At 49.8% G+C, this 7,211-nt stretch overlaps 1 non-coding gene across 1 annotated transcript; it reads left to right on the top strand.

Annotated features, from left to right (window-relative positions):
* Positions 1–5,580: 5,580 nt before the first annotated feature.
* Positions 5,581–5,735, top strand: LOC143175344 (5.8S ribosomal RNA). Its single transcript, XR_013000159.1, has one exon. It is a non-coding gene; the product is annotated as a 5.8S ribosomal RNA (ribosomal RNA).
* The last annotated feature ends 1,476 nt before the right edge of the window (positions 5,736–7,211 follow it).

The following is a 7,211-nucleotide window of genomic DNA, read 5'->3' as shown; positions in this document are numbered from 1 at the left end:
TCCAGATGACCTTGTGATTCCTTCGTCGGGCACTGGTAAAGGGTGGCGATGATGCGTTCTATAATAGAAATACCCGTCGTAGCGTTTCTTCCGAGTCAACCCGCTCACGAAACACTCTCTCGTCGTGGAATCCCCGCGTCGGAGAGTAAAACGCGAATTCATAGTATGGAAACTTACGTCTCTCGACGATGGGACGATCCACGCGAAGAGTTGTTACGTGCACGCGTATGGTGCGATTGCGTCGATTCGCTTTTCTGTACGGGGAGTAATAGAACGTTGAGTTGACTTATCGGGTCTTCGTTGGAATTACCGTCGCTGGCATTGTAAACTCCAGATGACCTTGTGATTCCTTCGTCGGGCACTGGTAAAGGGTGGCGATGATGCGTTCTATAATAGAAATACCCGTCGTAGCGTTTCTTCCGAGTCAACCCGCTCACGAAACTCTCTCTCGTCGTGGAATCCCCGCGTCGGAGAGTAAAACGCGAATTCATACTATGAAAACTTACGTCTCTCGACGATGGGACGATCCACGCGAAGAGTTGTTTACGTGCACGCGTATGGTGCGATTGCGTCGATTCGCTTTTCTGTACGGGGAGAAATAGAACGTTGAGTTGACTTATCGGGTCTTCGTTGGAATTACCGTCGCTGGCATTGTAAACTCCAGATGACCTTGTGATTCCTTCGTCGGGCACTGGTAAAGGGTGGCGATGATGCGTTCTATAATAGAAATACCCGTCGTAGCGTTTCTTCCGAGTCAACCCGCTCACGAAACTCTCTCTCGTCGTGGAATCCCCGCGTCGGAGAGTAAAACGCGAATTAATACTATGAAAACTTACGTCTCTCGACGATGGGACGATCCACGCGAAGAGTTGTTTACGTGCACGCGTATGGTGCGATTGCGTCGATTCGCTTTTCTGTACGGGGAGAAATAGAACGTTGAGTTGACTTATCGGGTCTTCGTTGGAATTACCGTCGCTGGCATTGTAAACTCCAGATGACCTTGTGATTCCTTCGTCGGGCACTGGTAAAGGGTGGCGATGATGCGTTCTATAATAGAAATACCCGTCGTAGCGTTTCTTCCGAGTCAACCCGCTCACGAAACTCTCTCTCTCGTCGTGGGATCCCCGCGTCGGAGAGTAAAACGCCGAAGGCTTACTATGAAACTTACGTCTCTCGACGATGGGACGATCCACGCGAAGAGTTGTTACGTGCACGCGTATGGTGCGATTGCGTCGATTCGCTTTTCTGTACGGGGAGTAATAGAACGTTGAGTTGACTTATCGGGTCTTCGTTGGAATTACCGTCGCTGGCATTGTAAACTCCAGATGACCTTGTGATTCCTTCGTCGGGCACTGGTAAAGGGTGGCGATGATGCGTTCTATAATAGAAATACCCGTCGTAGCGTTTCTTCCGAGTCAACCCGCTCACGAAACTCTCTCTCGTCGTGGAATCCCCGCGTCGGAGAGTAAAACGCGAATTCATAGTATGGAAACTTACGTCTCTCGACGATGGGACGATCCACGCGAAGAGTTGTTACGTGCACGCGTATGGTGCGATTGCGTCGATTCGCTTTTCTGTACGGGGAGCAATAGAACGTTGAGTTGACTTATCGGGTCTTCGTTGGAATTACCGTCGCTGGCATTGTAAACTCCAGATGACCTTGTGATTCCTTCGTCGGGCACTGGTAAAGGGTGGCGATGATGCGTTCTATAATAGAAATACCCGTCGTAGCGTTTCTTCCGAGTCAACCCGCTCACGAAACTCTCTCTCGTCGTGGAATCCCCGCGTCGGAGAGTAAAACGCGAATTCATAGTATGGAAACTTACGTCTCTCGACGATGGGACGATCCACGCGAAGAGTTGTTACGTGCACGCGTATGGTGCGATTGCGTCGATTCGCTTTTCTGTACGGGGAGCAATAGAACGTTGAGTTGACTTATCGGGTCTTCGTTGGAATTACCGTCGCTGGCATTGTAAACTCCAGATGACCTTGTGATTCCTTCGTCGGGCACTGGTAAAGGGTGGCGATGATGCGTTCTATAATAGAAATACCCGTCGTAGCGTTTCTTCCGAGTCAACCCGCTCACGAAACTCTCTCTCGTCGTGGAATCCCCGCGTCGGAGGGTAAAACGCGATATATAATAGTATATGCCAGTGGTTCGCGCGCGTCGTCTCTGAGATACGCGGTCGACAGAGTTCCGAAAACACGTGATGTGCCACGATTTCCGTGCGTCTTACATCTTTCGACGATGGGACGATCCACGCGAAGAGAACGTTCGTGCTTGCGTGAGGTGCAACAGCGTCGATTCGCTTTTCTGTACGGGGAGAAATAGAACGTTGAGTTGACTTATCGGGTCTTCGTTGGAATTACCGTCGCTGGCATTGTAAACTCCAGATGACCTTGTGATTCCTTCGTCGGGCACTGGTAAAGGGTGGCGATGATTCGTTCTATAATAGTAATACCCGTCGTAGCGTTTCGACCGATGTCACCCGCCACGAAAGTCTCTCTCGACGTGGAAACCCCGCGCCGAAGAGTAAACGCGAAGGCTTACCATACGAAAGAAAACGGTATTATACGCCTGTGGTATGTGCGTCTCGGCTCTGTGATACGCGATCGGCAGAGTTACAAAAAAACGTTGATGGGCCACGATTTCCGTGCGTCTTACATCTTTCGACGATGGGACGATCCACGCGAAGAGTAGTTACGTGCTCGCGCGAGGTGCGATAGCGTCGATTCGCTTTTCTGTACGGGGAGAAATAGAACGATGAGTTGACTTATCGGGTCTTCGTTGGAATTACCGTCGCTGGCATTGTGAACTCCAGATGACCTTGTGATTCCTTCGTCGGGCACTGGTAAAGGGTGGCGATGATTCGTTCTATAATAGAAATACCCGTCGTAGCGATTCGGCCGAGTCACCCGCCACGAAACTCTCTCTCGTCGTGGAATCCCCATGTCGGAGAGTAAAACGCGAAGGCTAACTATATATAAGAAATATATAGTATTATTTATGCCTGTGGTTCTCCGTTTGCCCTACTCTCAGATACGCGACTCGGAGAGTTACGAATAATCGTGATGGACCACGATTTCTGTACGTCTTACATCTTTCGACGATGGGACGATCCACGCGAAGAGATCATTCCTGCTTGCGTGAGGTGCGATAGCGCCGATTCGCTTTTCTGTACGGGGAGAAATAGAACGATGAGTTGACTTATCGGGTCTTCGTTGGAATTACCGTCGCTGGCATTGTAAACTCCAGATGACCTTGTGATTCCTTCGTCGGGCACTGGTAAAGGGTGGCGATGATTCGTTCTATAATAGAAATACCCGTCGTAGCGATTCGGCCGTGTCACCCGCCACGAAAATCTCTCTCGTCGTGGAATCCCCGCGTCGTAGAGTAAACGCGAAGGCTTGCTATAGAAGACTATAGTTTATACGCCTGTGGTTCACCGGTTGCCTGCTCTCCGGGGTACGCGATCGCGCAGGAGTTACGGAAGAACTTGATGGGCCACGATCTCCAAGCGGCTATATCTTTCGACGATGGGACGATTCACGCGAAGAGAACGTTCGTGCATGCGTGAGGTGCGATAGCGTTGATTCGCTTGTCTGTACGGGGAGAAATAGAACGATGAGTTGACTTATCGGGTCTTCGTTGGAATTACCGTCGCTGGCATTGTAAACTCCAGATGACCTTGTGATTCCTTCGTCGGGCACTGGTAAAGGGTGGCGATGATTCGTTCTATAATAGAAATACCCGTCGTAGCGTTTCGACCGATGTCACCCGCCACGAAATTCTCTCTCGTCGTGGAATCCCCGCGTCGGAGAGTAACCGCCGAAGGCTTGCTATAGAAGACTATAGTTTATACGCCTGTGGTTCACCGGTTGCCGGCTCTCCGGGGCACGCGATCGCGCGAAGGTTACGGAGGGACGTGAAGCGCCCGAGCAATGAAACGTCCGCAGGAGGAAACGAGCAACCGCCGAACATTGTTTCGCGACGTTTCCATAATGTATTGTCGTTTCGCTCGCATCCCGCTTCTTTCCCCTAGTTTCCTCGACGCGTAGTTTCGCAGCCTTAGTGGACGAATCATTCTCGATTCGAGGAAAGATATGCAGTGGGGCGTGCAATGAGCCCGCCAGAGACCACGATCTCCAATGCGTCTTTACATCTTTCGACGATGGGATGATCCACGCGAAGAGAACGTTCGTGCTTGCGCGAGGTGCGTTAGCGTCGATTCGCTTTTCTGTACGGGGAGAAATAGAACGATGAGTTGACTTATCGGGTCTTCGTTGGAATTACCGTCGCTGGCATTGTAAACTCCAGATGACCTTGTGATTCCTTCGTCGGGCACTGGTAAAGGGTGGCGATGATTCGTTCTATAATAGAAATACCCGTCGTAGCGATTCGGCCGAGTCACCCGCCACGAAACTGTCTCTCTTTCGTCGTGGAAACCCCGCGTCGGAGAGTAAAACGCGCGAAGGCTGTGACTGTAACATATATATATACAGTATACAATGCCTGTGGTTTTTGCGCGTGTCGGCTCTTCGGTATACGCGATCGGCCAGAGTTACGGAGGGACGGTGAAGCGCACGAGAAATTGAAACGGCCGCACGATTGGAACCGAGCAACCGTCGAACATTGTTTCGCGACGTTTCCATAATGCGTTTTCGTTTCGCTCGCATACCGCTTCTTTTCCCCTAGTCTCTGAGACGCGTTTTCGAGCCGTTCTTCTACTATCGATTCTCGTAGAGAGAAGGGACCGGGTAGTCTGGAAGTGGAACCCGCATCTTGCGTGTACCGTACACGGAATTGAGAGGACCGGCCGTGAAGCTCGTTTTAAAGCCGTGCGTCTGACACCCAACTCTTGCGCGCCAATTTCGCGGCAAGAGATAATATGGGACGAATGACCGGCAAAGAGCCAGCTGTGAAGTCTGTTTTTTTAATCGAATCCGTGGACGTGTGTATGCCGTAGCGTCGCTCGTCGTGTTCGTTCATGGTCGTTCCGAGAGAAAGAACGAAAGCGGTAACGAAGGGACCGGCCGTGAAGCTCGTTTTAAAGCCGCGCGTCTGACACCCAACTCTTGCGCGCCAATTTCGCGGCAAGAGATAACATGGGACGAATGACCGGCAAAGAGCCAGCTGTGAAGTCTTTTTTCATTATTTGCTTTCAATCGATCGATCGGTACGACTCGTGCAACGTTTCGCGCGATGCGACGCGAAAACATGCGCGCAACAATAGATGCGTCTGATCGGAAGAACGCGAGGGTCGACTGCACGCGATGGATTCAGTATCGGGTAGGATACAAAATATATCCCCGTCGTTTCCACGCGTGCGAGTCTTCTGCGTCTTTCGCGGGTTTTTGAATGCACTATACGCCCGGAACGTCGAGAAATATATACATATTACTTGAACGTTTTTCGTCTCGAAAGGCTTCGGTGTCGTCTCCAAGGCGACGCCTGAATCTCCTTCGCGCGCTGGTCGGAGATTCAGGTATCAACTTTTATCTTCTCTTTGAAAGAAGAGAGATATTAGGTCGAACAAATGAGAATAAAATTATATATGTGAAATATAAAATTTATACGATTACCCTGAACGGTGGATCACTTGGCTCGTGGGTCGATGAAGAACGCAGCTAATTGCGCGTCAACGTGTGAACTGCAGGACACATGAACATCGACATTTCGAACGCACATTGCGGTCCACGGATACAATTCCTGGACCACGCCTGGCTGAGGGTCGTTTACGTACCATACACTGCTTGCGTAGCTCTGTCAAATCCCCGCCGTCGTTCACCTCTTCGGATCGAACGTTTTTTTACCGAAGGGCGCAAAGAACGTTTCTGAGTCGGGTTAAGAGAAGGATGCTACGTACGAGCGAACGATGGGTGTCTCGTCGGCGTTTGTCGCGGACACGCGAAAATTCTGTGAATTTCACGGACAGTGTACGTTCTAGTTGTTGCAAAACGATCGGAATCGTTTGTATGGACTCGCGTGAGTGTTCGCGGCGTCGTGCGTCGTTCAATTACGACCGCCCGCGGATACCGCTCCACTGCGATATGGATCTGAGCGACAACTTTTTCGGCTGTTCGTGAGATGAACGGTTTCGTGTGTTTAGAAAAATTTTTTTTCCCGCGCTCCCGACGTCACCTGAAATGATGCGTCAGAGGTGAAAGAAAATATTAAGAAGTCGAGAGAGAGAGAGACTACACACGTTTTATTCATATTTTGTATACCGTGCGTGAGACGGATGTGCACGACACGTCGTATGTCGGTATATTACCGACTGGCCCCAGGGAGATTGTTTTCTTCCTCTCTTACGAATGAGATGTACGTTTCGGAGGATCGTCGTTACCGAAACACACGGCAAAACGAGACTTCTCGCAGCAGAACCTTTATACACAATACACATCGACTCTTTTTACCCCGAGAGAGAGAGAAAAGGTGTATTTCTTTTTTTTATTTTTCGAATTCGACGCACGAACGCTTTGACGACTGGAGAAAAACACGGTGTGTGTTAAAATCGTGCGGGACGAGCATGCGTATTCGTAACGGGTCGAATAGTTCTTATTCCCCGTCGTCGCGTGTCCTCGCTGGACCACCACCGTGCGCTTCCGCCACGTTCAGTTGAATTTCGAAATATATATATATAAAAAGAATCACCATATACTCTCTTTCGGGAGGTGTATTTTTATCGGTTTCTGCTATAGAGAAGAGACGGAGATCGTGTTGTGAGGTGTAACGTTTCTGTATCCCCGTTTCGGAGGATCGTCGTTATCGGCGGAACACACGTCAAAACGAGACTTCTCGCAGAACCTTTATACACAATACACATCGACTCTTTTACCCCGAGAGAGAGAAAAGGTGTTTTTCTTTTTTTTTTATTTTTCGAATTCGACGCACGAACGCTTTGACGACTGGAGAAAAACACGGTGTGTGTTAAAATCGTGCGGGACGAGCATGCGTATTCGTAACGGGTCGAATAGTTCTTATTCCCCGTCGTCGCGTGTCCTCGCTGGACCACCACCGTGCGCTTCCGCCACGTTCAGTTGTATTTCGAAATATATATATATATATAAAAAGAATCACCATATACTCTCTTTCGGGAGGTGTATTTTTATCGGTTTCTGCTATAGAGAAGAGACGGACGATCGTGTGTGACACCACGTGGTAACGTTTCCGTATCCCCGTAAAATACGTTTATCTTTTCTCGTAGAAA

The sequence above is a fragment of the Nomia melanderi genome, unplaced genomic scaffold (assembly GCF_051020985.1).
Source record: "Nomia melanderi isolate GNS246 unplaced genomic scaffold, iyNomMela1 scaffold0064, whole genome shotgun sequence".
In the NCBI taxonomy this organism is placed as follows: Eukaryota; Metazoa; Arthropoda; class Insecta; order Hymenoptera; family Halictidae; genus Nomia; species Nomia melanderi.
This window is presented reverse-complemented; position numbering and strand designations above follow the sequence as displayed.